The sequence below is a fragment of the Macaca mulatta genome, chromosome 17 (genome assembly GCF_049350105.2).
Source record: "Macaca mulatta isolate MMU2019108-1 chromosome 17, T2T-MMU8v2.0, whole genome shotgun sequence".
Classification (NCBI taxonomy): Eukaryota; Metazoa; Chordata; class Mammalia; order Primates; family Cercopithecidae; genus Macaca; species Macaca mulatta.
Window position 1 is genome coordinate 12,744,546 of NC_133422.1, and position 13,041 is coordinate 12,757,586.

A 13,041-nucleotide genomic window follows, 5' to 3' on the forward strand; every position below is an offset into this window, starting at 1 on the left:
AAGTTTCCTTTTTGGCTTTTTTTCTTCTGTGCAAGGAAAATATTTTAAACTGAATTTTCTCCCTTTTCATCCATTGTTTGTGGACACAGGATATAGACCAGCAGGGGAGAAGCCAAAAAATCTGCTGAAAGCTGGTTCTGTTTAACAGATTAGATTCAAATTTGTTTTTAAGAAGAACGAATTTGTAATATTTTATTCAGGCACAGCAAAGGCAATATAATCAGAGTGAAATCTGCCTTGAAGAAAGAATTTTTGTAATTATAAACTCCCAAATAAAGATTTGAAACAGAATCTGATTTGCCTATTGATGGGTAGCTTTTCTTAGTTTTAATTTATCTGTACGCTCACTCATTCATTCAACAAACACTGGCTGCTGCCCTCTGCGCTAGACACTGGGAAAAGGGAGGTAAAATAATTTGTGCCCTCCGAAAGGAGTGCTCCGATACTCCTCTTAGTAGCTCCCATGAAATCCCCAGTGTGCTCCATCAAAACACGTTTTCTATTTGATTGAAACTACTTATTCAACAAACGTTTATTTATTTATTTTTTATTTCAGTAGCTTTAGGGGTACAAGTGATTTTTAATTACATGGATGAACTGCATAGTGGTGAAGTCTGAAAGTTTAGTGCACCCATCACAGGAGTAGTGTATATTGCATCCAATATGTAGCTTTTTATCCCTCTCTGCTCTGAGTCTCAATGCCCATTATACTACTCTGTATGCCTTTGCATACCCAGAGCTTAGCTCCCACCTATAAGTGAGAACATACAGTGTTCCAACAAATATTTGTCAAGCAATTCCTCTGTGTGAAGCACAGGACTACATGGTCCCCGCCTACCCCGTAGGGCTGTTGTGGGATTAAGGAATAAGGATCAAAGTGCTTGACACCACACCTGGGCCTAGAAGGTATTTAAGAGGTGTCTGATGAATGACTTCATAGCCAGTAGGAAACTGTTGCTAGGAAGAGATTGCTAGTGACCCTGTGATCGTGAACTTCAGTAGGAGGAGGTGGTGGAGAAGGACCAAAGCTTCCAGCATCTTCTGGCAGCAGTAATTCTGCACCTTTCCTGTAGTCACACTTTTTGAACTTCTGGTCTACCTACTTTTGCTTAGGTTTCTCTTTTTGGCCTCAGCCACTTTGTGACTCCCTTCTTTCCTTCATCCCTCCCTCCTTTCTCTTTCTTTCTATCATTTTCATTCTGCACAGACTGTGTTCATAAAACTTGAGCAATATTTTATCCCACCAAATGTGTTCAAGGTGATAGAAGATTTGGCTGCTCAGGGGGACCCATCAGGAGTGCCAAATCATTGACCTGTATGAGCCAGGACAGTGGGCCAGGCTCAGTCCGTACAGGTTGGGCCAACCTGAGGATGATAAGAATGGCGTCTTTATTATAATTTGAAGTATATAGGTACACACACATGCCTTGCTGTACATTTCTACACATAAATCTTATTCAAAGGAGGTTTTGATATTTCAAATTATGGAACAAAAATGCTGATTCTTCTGATAGGAATCCCAGAATATAGAATGAGTGAATGGAATATGTGGAGTGAAAGAAATGACAGGTTACTGATTCTTAGAAGAAAAATACATTGCTCAGCACTCATTAGGATATTTTAATTATATAGGATTACGGATGAAGGATATGATATATCTTCTGCAACTTAACAAAACTGTAAAAAGGAAAGGGCCTTGTTTATTGTTTTTTAAAGAATTAATCCTTAAGCACATCTTTTGTCCTTGGCCTGAGGGCAGTGTCTCTCACAGGTCTGAGGACCATGTTGGCTTTTGCTCTCCATAAACCCTCACGGCCTCATCCAGTGCTTGGTGCCCAAAAAGTAACCAATATCCATCTGTGGATGTAAAATACTCAGGAGTGTAGAAGTTACTTTGAAATACGGCATTCTGTAGCTCAAATTCTCTAAATAGAATTCTTGACCAAATGATAAAATAAAAAGTCAAAAGAACACATAGATAGCAAACCAGAACATGCATTAAGACATAACTTCCCAAATGAGATTTTAAACCATTAATATGAATGACAATAGTATATTTTGGTTTTAAGTAATAATTGTTTGAGGAATTCAGAATTGACAGGGTGACACTCCTAGGGGCTCAGGGCTGGCTGCTATTATGATGATCTAGAACAAGCTCATCCAACTCATGGTCCGTGAGCTGCCTGCAGCCCAGGATGGCTTCCAATGCGATCCAACACAAATTCATAACTGTTTTTAAACATTATGAGATTTTTTTTTTTTTTTTTTTTTGAGACGGAATCTCACTCTGTTGCCTAGGCTGGAGTGCAGTGGCGTGATCTCAGCTTACTGCAACCTCCGCCTCCCAGGTTCAGGCGATCCTCCTGCCTCAGCCTCCCAAGTAGCTGGGACTACAGGCGTGCACCACCACGCTCAGCTAATTTTTGTATTTTTAGTAGAGATGGGGTTTTCCACATTAGCCAGGCTAGTCTTGAAATCCTGACCTCAGGTGATCCACCTGCCTCAGCCTCCCAAAGTGCTGAGATTACAGGCATGAGCCACCATGCCCAGCCAGCATTATGAGATTTTCTTATGATTTCTTTTTTTTAGCTCATCTGCTATCATTAGTGTTAGTGTATTTTATGTATGGCCCAACAAAATTCTTCTTCCAATGTGGCCCAGGGATGCCAAAAGATTGGACACCCCTGGTCTAGACATTCACTGTAATAAGTGGATTCGGCCTTTTGACTGGGAAATTGGAAAAAATAATTTGTAAGGGAGCTATGAGAAAAACAAAATAAAACAATATAAACCCTGACTTCGGCTTACTGAGAACAATTTTCTAGTCTTAGCATCAGCAAATTAAATTATCATACTCAAGCCATTTGAGTAATCCCTGGATATATGGAATCCAAATAGGTGAACTCAGCAGCGTTAGTTTACGAAGGAACTCGAATCACTATCTAGGTCTGATTGATTAGATGACAATCAAATCTTAAATCAGATCAAATTATGCATGAATGAAAAAGAAGTTGATTGAATAGCTCACCTAAAGGCATAGTCACATTCTAGGGACCAGAAATAAATTTAATTAAGCCTAAAGGAAATCAGAATATGAAAAAATTTTCTTTTGAATTTTTTTTTTTTTTTTTTTGAGCCAGAGTCTCACTCTATTGCCCAGGCTGGAGTGCAGTGGCATGATCTCGGCTCACTGCAACCTCTGTCTCCCAAGTTCAAGCAATTCTCCTGCCTCAACCTCCTGAGTAGCTGGGACTACAGGCACCCACCACCATGCTCAGCTAATTTTTGTATTTTTAGTAAAGACAAGGTTTCACCATGTCGGCCAGGCTGGTCTCGAACTCCTGACCTTAGCTGAAATGGAAAATAAAAATCTCGGTCAGTGATTTATTGGATTCCATCCATAAACTGTTGATAAAAGCTAACATGAATTTTGTCTGATTGGGTTTTCTTTCTACCTACTACATAGCATTTTTCATAATATTATGCTATAATATTATTTTTCATAATATTATGCTATAATATTATTTTTCATAATATTATGCTATTAATAGAGGATTCCTAACCAGTAGTTTCTTGTGTTGAGGATCCTGACTTCAGATAGCAGGGAAGTTTGTCTTAGGGAACTGCTCTGTAAACCATTAATATGAATGACAATAGCATATTTTGGTTTTAGGTAATAATCATTTGAGGAATTCAGGGAAGTGTATCTGTAGGCAGGCGGCTGAATTAGACACAACTGAAAGATGTGGTTCTCGAATTTGCTATGGCTACTTACAATAGTTTTTGGAACACAAGGACAATTATTTCTTGGCGTCTGGTGCTTGCATCGTTGTATAAACAGGCCACCTAGAGACCAACCAAATCTTTTCTTTGCATCTATTGAAGCATGCATGCATGCACATGGCTATTGTCTCTGGTGCCAGTGGACCCAAACACAAGAATATTCCTCCTGAATCTTGCCAAGATTTTTAATGGAACTACAGTACTTACAAAATAAGACTATATAAGGCAGCTGTGCCTTATGTTGTGTTAACTTTTAAAAATTTAGTGTCAATCTCTAGTGTTTTCCTTTGGGGCTAGTTACTGTTGAAATGTATAGTACTCATGGACAGAGGTAAATGTGTCCAGGGCATCTTTCTCTAGAGGGTACAACTCTGGACTGTCAAACTTGAGTCCAGAGTCTTGAGTGCAACAGTCATCACGATTGACCTGTCCTCATCTCTTCCCCTAACCGTGCTGGGAGAGTCTCTGCTTGAGATTTCACGAGGACAACAATAGAATTCATTGAGGATCATTAAAATCATGTTATAGATTAGAATGAACACTATACGGTTGTTTTACAGATAACTCTAGTATGCTTATGTGAAATATAGTCCCTCAATGTGGGGGCCTTATAGAGCCCAGTTTCAAAATTTTTAGATTTTTAACTTTTGGGGGATAATAGAGCTAGCAGCTTCTCTGTGTGGGCAAGAATGGGGGTTCCCTTGGAGAGTATCTTTTTAAAAAATTCTACTAAAATAGACATAAAATAAAAGTTATCATTTTAACCATTGTTGAATGCACAATTTAGTGGCGTTAAGTGCATTCATCATGTTGTGCCACCATCACCACCATCCATTCCCAGAACTTTCATCATTCCAAATCAAAGCTCTGTACTTATTAAATGCTAATGTCCCATTTCCTATCCTCTGCCCCCAGGCCCTGGTAACCACCATTCTATTTTCTGCCTTTATGAATTTGACTACTCTAGGTACTTCATGTAATAGAATTATATAATATTTACCCTTTTGTGTCTCATTTATTTCACATAGCATAATGTCCTCAAGGTTCAGCTTCATCCATGTTACAACGTGTGTCAAAATTCCCTTCTCTTTAAGGCAGGAATAACAGTTGCATAGTGAGTATATGCCAAATCCTGTGTTCCATTAATCCATTGATGGACACTTGGATCACTTCTGCCTCTTGGCTATTGTGAATATAATGCTGCTGGAAACATGGGTGGACAAGTATCTCTTTGAGACCCTGCTTTCAATTCCTTTGTGTATATACCTAGAAGTGGAATGACTGGATCATAGGTAATTCTATGTTTAATTTTTTGAGGATGTGCCGTACTGTTTCTACAGTGCCTGTGGCATTGTATATTTGGAGCATATCTTTTTTTTTTTTTTTTTTTTTTTGAGATGGAGCTTTGCTCTGTCACCCAGGCTGGCGTGCAGTGGCACAGTCTCAGCTCACTGCAACCTCCTCCTCCTGGGTTCAAGTGATTCTCGTGCCTCAGCCTCCCAAGTAACTGGGATTATAGGAGTGCGCCACCACACCTGGTTAATTTTTTGTATTTTTAAGACGGGGTTTCACCCTGTTGATCAGGCTGCTCTTGAACTCCTGACCTCAGATGATCCGCCTGCCTTGGCCTCCCAAAGTGCTGGGATTATAGGCATGAGTGACTGCGCCCAGCCTGTAGTATATCTTTTGTGATGCAACCTCTTTTTTGTTATAAAACTGTGAGGCAAGCAGGCCTTCTGCCCTGGGGAAAAGTCACTGGACATTTCATTGATCTCAGCAGTGCCTTTTCTCTGGTTTTCAGTCCAGGGATGAATTGCCATGGGAAGTTCAGGCTTCGTCAACGTGAAGGGGTCTATATCTCAGTCCCTGTCAAGTTGGTAACACATCAGTGCATTGCTATTTGTGTTATCCGTTGGTGTTTTCACAAACAGTTAGTCGCCCCACTGGAGAGAAGGGGGAACATCACGACACTGCCTGCTCTACCCCATGAAACCCCCTCTGCGGCCATGGAGCCCCAGAGAGTAACTGTTAGATGTTCCTGCCTCTCTTCCTGTGGGTATAAAAGAGCTGGCATAATAAACATAAACATAATAAACAATTTCTTAATAGAAAATAGTACGCCAACATCAATTCCATTTCAGCGGAAGAAATGCTTTGCCACTCATGACAGCAATGCTTTGGCTATGGAAAATAATAGGATGCCTCACACTGTATTCAGAATCCTGTTAAAACAAAGGATGCCACTGTGGAGAAAACATTAGGGAAGGGATTTCTATTCATATGTAGATCTTCTTTTAAAATTGAGAGCCATTTTATCTCTCTTAAATGAAGTTTCCCATCACCCACCAACCCTTGCACAGCCCCTGGAGTCCCATAATGTAGTTTTCTACATGAGTGATTAGTTTCTTTGTCTATGCAGATTTTGGGGAATTGTCATTTTCTGCCTAAGAAATAAAAGAAAATTTGACTCAGAAGATTAAAAACACATTCTTGCCTCTTTAATTACAAAGATTAAAAGCACTGGGCCTCATCCGAACAATAAACTTAGAGTATAAAATACATGTTTGTTCTGATGGTTAGTGAGGTTGAGAGAGCACATTTCATCTGCCCCAAACCTCACTGAAGAGAGCTTTGCAGGGGCTGGGCACTGACACCCACACATGCCACATGCCCTGTGTTGTCTACTGCGTGTGCAGGGACAATGACGCTTAACTCCAGAGCCAGCCACTCATAAACGTCAGGAGGCACTTGGCTTGAGCTATTTAAGGGATACAAATATAGAACAGTAAATCTATTTTTTGGTGTTTGTGTTTGTGTTTCATTGTCCTCAGATGAACAAGAAAACACTTCTTTTCCACAGGTCTTGGCAAATGAAATGATCAAGAAGGAAAATGTGTCCCCCATGTGATCAAAAGCAGAGGAAACTGCTAGCTAAATTTAAGATGCTATATAGCGTAACAACACTAAAAATAGTTCTTTATCAGTCCAATTGCCCTGAATCATTGAGGATCTCTGTATAGTTATTGAATTATCTAGGTTCTGGAGACGGTTAATTTTATGTGTCGCCTTAGAGGGTACTTTTGAATGAGATTATCATTTAATTCAGTGACCTTTAGGTCCAGCAGATTGCCCTCCATAGTGGGGGTGGGCCTCATTCAACCAGCTACAGTCCTGAATAGAACAAGACCTGCCTCTCCCAGAGAGAGGGACTTCTCCAGCAGGCTGCCTTTGGACTCCACGTGCACCGCAGCTCTCCTGGGTCTCCAGTGCTGCTGCCCACACTGCAGATGGTGGGCTTGTCAGCTCCCACAATTACATGAGCCAGTTCCTTGTAATAAATTTCTCTCTCTCTGGCTTACTCTGTGTGTGTGTGTGTGTGTGTGTTGTGTGTTTCTGTTAATGTGTGTGTTATGTGTGTGTGCATGTGTGTGTGTGTTTCTGTGTGTGTTTTTGTGTGTTGTGAGGTGTGTCTGTGTGTGTACGTGTGTTTGTGTGTGGTGTGTGTGTATCTGTGTGTTGTGTGTGTATGTGTGTGTGTGTGTTGTGTGTGTTTGTGTGTGTTGTATATGTGTGTACGGTGTGTGTATCTGTGTGTTGTGTGTGTGCGTATGTGTGTGTGTGTATGTGTGTGTCTGTGTGTTTGTGTGTACGGTGTGTGTGTCTGTGTGTTTGTGTGTACGGTGTGTGTATCTGTATGTGTTATGTGTGTTTCTGTGAGTGTGTGTTGTGTGTGTGCGTATGTGTGTGTCTGTGTGCGTTTCTGTGTGTGTGTGTGCTGTGTGTGTATGGGTGTGTATGCACACACATATACATCCTCTTGGTTCTGTTTCTCTGGAGACTTGTGACTAATAGAGCTCCTTTCCTAGATTTACATTTCCTTTCTTTGCTGAATTCATACATTTTGTAAGGTGAACTCAGATTACTGTTTTGCTTTCTTTTTTCTTTAGTGGGAAATTAAGACAATTTATTCTATATAGCTATTAAAAAATAGATGTCATCTTCTATTTCAGTTGGGCTTCCAGCAAGAAAGGGAATTCTACTCAAAAGAGTTTAACCCAAAAGTGACTATTTACAGAAGTGTAGGCAGAGTGAAGGGAATTCACCAGGCAAGATCCTCAAGGAACTAGCACCAACAGGAAGCTGTTACCACCTGGAGGCCTGAAGCAGCGAGGAGAAAAAACCATTTGATCAGCGCCCAGGAGGGCTGGAGTCCTGGAGGGACCACCCGGCAGGGGCTGTCAGTGAAGAAGGAGGTAACCACAGTCAGCATATGCCTGAAACAAGGAGCAGTGGGAGAAACAGCCTGATCGTGTTCTCATCCCATGCTCTGACCTCCCATTGGCTGAACCCAACCAGATGTCATGGCCAAGAGCGGGAAGTTGCCGGGCAGAGAGGCCAGCCTCCTGGGCACACAGTAGGCCAGAAGGACTGGATCTGTGTATGATAACACAATAGCCGGTACTCATGAGAGAAGCCCCAGAGATTTTGCTAGGCACTAAGAATAGTCACCCTTCACCTCCAATGAACCTCCCCAGCTTTGAAGACTGTGTGGACACAGAGCCTGGATGACACTTGCTGCCCTGCCCATGTGACTGACACGGCTTCCTCTTGCTCCATCCCCACTGCCAAGCAGCAGACGAACAGCGCCAGACTGACCACGACCTCTTAGGCCATCACAGCCCTGTGACTACTGGACATCTTTTTATCTGTCATTTTATTTCAAGGTGGTGACACATATAGCCATGTGGAAGCTGAATGAAAACCTCTCTGAAGTGATTTTGAAGGATGCAAAAATTGATAAAAATCAGTCAACTTTTCGTAAAGCTTTTAGGAAGAATGCATGTAAGTAAAAATTCCAGTATTCTAGTCAAACAATGAAGCTCACTTTATTTGTCAAAAGAGTCTCCCACAGTAGCCATCTAGTGTTTTTAGAATGATTTGTATCAGGGTGGCCCACTAGGTCTACAACTGGATGACCTGGAAAACCAGTTTTACAAGAACAGAACAGATACGAGAGGCAGGAAGAAGAAAAGGTGGTGAGGCCACAGGGTGAGGGAAGTGAGGGGCCTTGGCCCACATTTAAGGAGGCGCTCGCTTTCAGGGTTGTGCAAGTGTAGAGCTGACACTGAGAGTCCGTGCCTCCTTAAATTTTGCACCCTAGGTGCGGATACCTCCCCTGCCTCTCCCTGATCCTGCCCCTGCTGATTTGTCCTCTTTTAAAGAAAGCACCACCCAGCACTGTGCACCAGTGCATCCTTTCTCAATCCTGGAAGGTTGCCCTTTTAGAGAGGCTTCGATGTGATTTCACTCACCGATGTAAAATAAACTCTTAAAAAGAAATGAGTTTTCTAGAACAGCCATGGGTGATGAGATGGGATAGACAGGCATCCGGCCTGTTGGCAGAGCATGGGGGAAGAGCTAGAAAAGGCGTCCAAAACTTGAGTCTGATCCTGAGGCACCAGGCATTTAACTGCGAACAAAGCAAGCAGCCAGGGCGAGCAAGTGCAAAGGAGCGAAATCCTGATTCTTTACAAAGAAACACCACTATTAGAAATGCTTCCATTCACGCATTCTTTTGGGTAAAAGCATCTCATTTTCTAAAAAAAGACACTCCTTACGTTGCAGAAGGGTGGATGGCACAGTTAAACTGTTAACTTTATCTGATGAGTTAGTTGTTGAGGTCATTTTCTGTAAAAGAGGAGGTGGGAACTGATGAAGCTACACTTCATGGTCTTCACAGTATTTTTTCCCTAAGTCAAGCCCTGAATTCCAGTGGCCCCAACTATGAGCTTGTGGATTGAGGGCGAGATAGATCCGGTTGGCCTAGCTCATTGCTTAACGTAGGATTCCATTTGTAGAGCTCAGAGAGCCTGAAGAAACCGTGAAGGAATATTGAGATGAAACAATGCTGAATGTATCTATTCAGTCTCATGGTTATTCCCAGTCACATAGTACAAATAATGTACTGGAAAGATGTTTGCAAAGACATTCTAAGACAGTTGCTAAATGTTGGCTTTCTGACTTCAGTCTTTTGATCCATTCTTACAGATTTTTAAGTAGTTGGTCTTGCACACGTGATGGTTAGATGGATTGCTCCTTCACTTACACAGAAATACGTGGTCCTCACAGTTGGGCAACAGATGGCTGAAGTTGACAAAACCACTAAGAAAATATAATCAATGTGTTAAAACAAAGTTCACTGCTAACGTTGAACGCTTTCTTTCATGTTTTGATTCATAAGGTAACAGTGCTCTAATCTGGAAAAAGAAAACACTGAAAATCATTTAAAAAGCACTAATGCCCCATTTAGCTGTTCAGAGCAGTTTCTGTTTTTGGATTAAAAGGAGGTAAGTCATGCTTACTTCTGAGGAAGTGGTTACACGTGCAACCTTGAGGAAAAAAAAGTCACCAATGTGAATGGCATCGCACCGCATCACTGTGAAGAAAATATAATTGTTTTAATAAAGTCTTGTGGTTAAAAATTTGTTAGACAAAATGGTATTAATGAAGAGTGTGGAAAAGAATTGAGAAGTAACTATGTTTTACATGAAAATTATTCAGTTACTTAGGCAAGCAAATCTCTCAACTTCCATATGACATTCTCCAAATGTAAAGGGAAAATTTACATTCGTATGTCTGCTGACATTATATATGTGTGCGTGTGTGTGTGTGTCTGTGTCTGTCTGTGTATATAAGGAAGCAGCATGGAGAAGAAAACAGTTCTGGGTAAATGAAATGATTAATACAAAATTATATATATATATATATATATATATATAAAAACACATATCAGATACCACTTCCCTGCTGAATTACAATGTCTCAGGAATTATAGAAATAGGAAATCTAGGTAGAAAATCTAGGTACAAAATAATTTCCTGACATTGACATCACTGCCAATTCATTTGCTTATTTACATTTAATTAACTGAAGTAAGTCTTTGAAAAAAGTTTTTTAAAAAGCCCTTTGTTCTGTGCCCACATCCATTTGAGTCTGCAATGGGATGGTCAGGAGGCCGCGGGTGAGATGACCCTGCTGCGGTTCACAGAAGCACACACGCATGTCTGTCATCATCTCTGTTCGACAGCTTCCCCGGCTCCCCTATGACTGCAAGTGTTTCTACCATGATAGAGAAGGTGCAGAGCAGGGCATGTTACGACCTGGGAGTCCTGACTGCGAGGCACGGGGCAGCACTAGCAATGCCTGCGGGAAGAGCTGCCTCTAGGTACCTCAGGCCTGCGTGGCGGGCTGTGTTTTCAGAAATTGAATTGTGACAGCATTTACCTGGGAATTCCAAGGGAGGAAAGGATCACGTCACCTCTGAGTTCCTTAACATGAAAGTGACTCTCACCGTCCAGAGTAAGGAAATAGAAGGCCACCATAAAGTGACACAGAAGTGTGACAATGAGGGAGAGGAAAGCAATGAAAATAATTCCAGAGAAACCGAAATTCTTCCATACGGCATCCAGTCTTTCTAAAAGTGTAAAGATCCTGTAATTTCAGTGTCATCTGTAAATAACCCTCAGGTTCTTAAAGATCATACACGAGTCAGTGTCGTGAACCGTGGTCCATGTTTCTCTTATTTTTGCTTGTCTTCTAATAATAGTATTAAGTAACTCTGAAACATCTTTACTGAGAAGGAGAGCACAGTGACCTTAATTTGAATCATTTAGGTATATCATAAGGCAGCTATGCTATTTAGGTTATATGAGATAATTTCCTATGATACAGCAATGATAACAGTGACATGCATTGAATGCTTAATCTATGTCAGACAGTCTTATGTGCACCAATTATGTTAACTAGTTTAATTAAAGAGAAGGAACAAGCATCACAGAAAATACAAGTTTTACTGTTGGCAAAGTTTATGTTTATCTTATTAGATTTAATAATTCCAGAGGCCGGGCATGGTGGCTTACACCTGTAATCCCAGCACTTTGGGAGGCGAAGGTGGGCGGATCACGAGGTCAGAAGTTTGAGATCATCCTGGTTAACATGGTAAAACCCCGTCTCTACCAAAAATACAAAAATTAGCCTGGCGTGGTGGCCGGTGCCTGTAGTCCCAGCTACTCGGGAGGCTGAGACAGGAAAATGGCGTGAACCCGGGAGGCGGAGCTTGCAGTGAGCCAAGATTGCGCCGCTGCACTCCAGCCTGGGTGACAGAGTGAGACTCCATTTCAAAAAAAAAAAAAAAAAATTCCAGATAAAATAATAAAGTAAACATAAACTATTTGTAGTCCCATAGATCACAGGTGACACAAAGGAGTAAGATATTTGTAATGTCTAAACCTGACCAGAGATTAATATCTGGAATATACTAAGAAGCTTGCTGTCGCATATCAACAACAACAAGATGCCCCACCAGAAAAATGGTCAATGTAAAGGAGAGGCAGTTTACAGAAAACACTCTGTGTGAATAAACATATGAAGAGATGCTCAAAAGCATTATTAATAAGAGCAGTGCAATTCAGAGATGAAATATCCCTTCGTACCCATTAACTTGGTCATAGTCAGAGAGCTGGCTGATGCCTCCTGTTGGAAAGGGTGTGAGGTTTGGCACCCTTTTGCCTGCTGGTGAGAGAGTAGACTGGGACAGACAGCTGGGAGGTAGTGACACCACTCAGTCCAGCTAAGTGGAGCCATTCCACCCTAGGGTGCTCCTTGGGATATTCTCACTATAGGCTTATAAGGGAACATGTGCAAGGGTGTTGGCTGCAAGCTATCGGTGGCAACAGGTTGTGGAGGCAATCTGATGTCCACCATCGGGTTGGGTAGAAGGTGAGGGGTGAGCAACCATGGAAAACCAAGCCATGGTTAGAAGTAATAGATTCAATTTCCATATAGCAACATGGATCGACCTTAAAATTATAGTGCTGCCTCAAAAGCAGTAAGAAGCAGTTTGAGATATGTATCGTATTTCCATTTATATAAATTAAAAATAAATCTACACAAAACAACAAATGCACATTTCAAAGGAATTCATGCCCAGAATTTTTTAAAGCACACTGGAATGTGTGATGAGGGGAGGGGAAAGGGACTGGTTGCAAGGATAAAAAGGAATAAACAAGTAGGTAAAACAAAAGGGAAAAATACCTGTGGCGTCTCAACTCAATTCCATTCAATAAACATTTCTTAAGGCTCCACTATTTCCAGACACTTTATTTGAATATGTTCTTTCTGGTGGTATATGAGTCCAATTTGATTTATAAACACAAGATAATGACACTTTATAACTTTAGATAGAAAATTGCATGTGCC

At 41.2% G+C, this 13,041-nt stretch overlaps 1 protein-coding gene across 3 annotated transcripts in view; it reads left to right on the top strand.

Annotated features, from left to right (window-relative positions):
* The window catches only part of LOC114673536 (uncharacterized), a 159,129-nt gene extending 150,525 nt beyond the window's left edge, over positions 1-8,604 (top strand). The window contains exon 4 of one of the 3 annotated variants that reach the window (XR_013407888.1): positions 7,794-8,138. The gene's annotated coding sequence lies outside the window, so the exon portion shown is untranslated. Of the gene's footprint in view, positions 1-7,793 lie in introns of all 3 variants that reach the window. The other 2 variants (XR_003724285.2, XR_013407886.1) reach the window with 2 other exon arrangements.
* The last annotated feature ends 4,437 nt before the right edge of the window (positions 8,605-13,041 follow it).